Genomic DNA, 3,113 nt, shown 5'->3' on the forward strand with positions numbered 1-3,113 from the left:
TGGGAAAAATAAAATAAAAGGCTTGCAAATCACAATGTGCCTTTAGAAAAGATTAATCATGCTTAGGATAAGTAATTAGGTTTAGAAAAATAATCGTGTTATTTAATCATGATTAAAAATATGTAATAATATGTGTTGGGTACTAAATATTGGGTTTTGTTATAAGGTCAGAAAATGACAAAACGCTTTTTCGTCATGTGATATATCGGGTGCACAATATAACGACTGCGATCTACCCTGCTCGGATCAATGTTGGGGGGTCAATTTCGCCCCCCCAGTCCATCCTGCTGTTATCGGTGGGTGGGGGGGGGGGGGGGTTCGAAGAGCGTAATCCAATCCTCGGGCCCCACACTATGTGGTGACCTCTGGTGACTTCACACCCCTCGCCTAAAACCACATACCACTAGCGCCCCCCCCCTCTGAAAACCACTTTCCTCTCCTCCACTCCTGCCAATGGTCATCCATGTCAACTCCCACATCCTACTCTCTGCTCTCGTCATCATAACATCTATCTCTCCCTCACTCACCTAAAAAAATACTCGTTATATCATTAGCCCATTGCACTCTCCCGTTACAATTAACCATTTGATCATTTATGCCTAAATCTACTCGTTCTGTAAAGGACCTGTGTGCAATGACCACCAATCTGATCACTATAAATAAACCCTAGTAAACCTGTGCAGTCCTCCTTTGCACTCTTTATTTTCTATTTACAGGTACTCATCTTTCATATTGTGTCTCCCTCCCACCACCAGCGCCTGTCATTTCCTCAAATTCAATGCTAAAATTGCCCATCTAGGTAGTGTTATGATCAAATCTCTGTCCCCTTTCCTCTTTCCACAATTTGCAGACATGACACCCAAGGGAAAGGGGAAATTTTTCAATACCAAATCAGATGAGGAAAACCCTATGTCCTCTGCTACCCCGTACCTCGACCATATACCCCTAGCTGACTAGTATTACAAGATTGCTGATACTGAGTGTGAATTCGACTTGTTCGAATTGCACCACTGGTTGAAGCAAACCTATCTGGACCAGGGGATGAAATTAATCTTTGGGAATCCCTACTTCCCATGTTCATGTTTCCATAGGTCCACCATTTCCCTGATTTCATCATATGGTGTCAAGCCAAATACAATCTAGTTCAGAGAACCATTGTGGCACAGAATGGAGACATTCTTGTCACTGTTTCATCAGAAACCATAAACCAGATGCTATTAATTCCTGAAAATTATTCTCTCAGTCAATTTTCTGCACCTACCCTAATGGATCTATATCATAAACTCACCTTCCCTTAGAGAGCCCAAATCTTTGAGATTTTCCTCCCAGAGGATGCTCAACTTCCTAAGAAAATCCCTCCCTATCTAGCTTCCATGTTCCCCAAAAAAACTAAGCAGATCATCTCTTTAATGTATTGCCTTCTAGGATACCAGTTAGACCAATGGGTGGATGAGCCCATTTTAGTTTTTCTTTCCATCTTTTTTAAGGAACATAAGCCCGCATTCATGTTTAATTTAAGTCAATTTTTGGCTGATAATTTCCATGAACAATTGATGAAGATCACTATCGAAGGCATGTTCAAGTACCCATCTGTGTTAGTTTATATGTTCCCTTTTCAGCAAGGTGACACTTTTCCAATAGCATTGCAAAAGCAATATCATCAAGGAGTCACTTAGTCAGTACTAGAGTGGACCTCATTGGTGAGAAGAAACTAAATGGAGTTCAGTTTTACAAATTTCATAGACAGGTTTATTCATATAACTGCAAGACCTCAATAGTTAGATTGAGCCAAGGATCAATCCAGAAATTAAAAGGATTTTGCACCCAAGTGATCAGACCAAAACTGGAGACTAGTATCTGTACTAGAGCTACACAAAAATAAGAGTATATGGGTGTGAATTACCCCCATATAAGCTGCCCAAATATGTTCCAATGAGGTTATTTTCTCTGGAATATATTAGAAAAATGATTAATATGGATGAACTTCATTTTGTTTCAGGTAAAAGAAAATCACGATTCAAAATCAAGTTAGAAGTGGGACTTTTTATATGTAATAGCAGAGTATTAGGGAATGAGGCAGGTTCAATCCTCAAACAAATGAATTTCCATCTAAGTTTTACCTGGTCTTATGACCCCTTCAGTATAATTTCCAATTTAAGCGTGGAACAAAAAACCACACCTTATAATCATACCCATAGACTAGAGATCGAAAAATTCATGAGTCAAGATCAATGGGAGGAAAACACACTACAAAAAGAAGAGGAGCAGACTCTATCAAAAACCACCTCCCAAAATCCAGTGCCTCAAGAGAAGCAGAACAAAAGACCAAGGGAAGAACGATCTTGACTAGTTATAGAAATCAATGCCAAAGAATTCATTATTTACCAGAAAAGGCAGAAGGTTGACCCTAAAACAATCACCATTCAACAAGAAGAAGGGAAGAAAACCATTGTTATGATTGGTACACAGGTCTTAATAGGATCATAGGATCTTTTCTCTACAACTCCATCCTCCTCGACCTCATAGGATCCCTCAGAATTAGTACAATTAACATAGTTGGCAGGTAATCAGGATGAGCCAAAAATCGTCAATAAATTTCTGAAAATCAAGCAGAAGAATGAATCACTCAAGGCCGACACATATGCTCAATTTTGGAAACATACCTCTACTTCCCAGCATAGACTACTAACAACATTTGACAGTGAGCAAGGAAGAATGCAAATGACATTTTGACAAGCTCAAGTGCCATTCCCAAAGTCCCCTTCAAATTACAAGAAGACTATTTTTTCATTTGATGCAAAGAAGATACATCCTATAGATCAAATGGATATGCATATATAGTCTGGAGAAATGCTTTTCTCCACCATGACCAACACTGCTATGATAGCTTTAAAGTTAAGGACATCACTCAGCAATGTCCAATCACAATTAAAGCTGGAGAAAATATCCTCATTAGTAAAGGACAACAAAATCAAATCATTGGAGGACCTAGTGATTAAAATGGGTTATGATCTCAGTGATGTCAAAGTAGTGGAAGAAATCCTGAAGAAAAAGAATACATATATAGCACCACTTAGAAAGCAGCTTAAATTACCATCTATATATGATCCACA

The sequence above is a fragment of the Pinus tabuliformis genome, chromosome 9 (assembly GCF_031772625.1).
Source record: "Pinus tabuliformis cultivar Carrire ecotype Pingquan chromosome 9, CPIR1, whole genome shotgun sequence".
NCBI lineage: Eukaryota > Viridiplantae > Streptophyta > Pinopsida > Pinales > Pinaceae > Pinus > Pinus tabuliformis.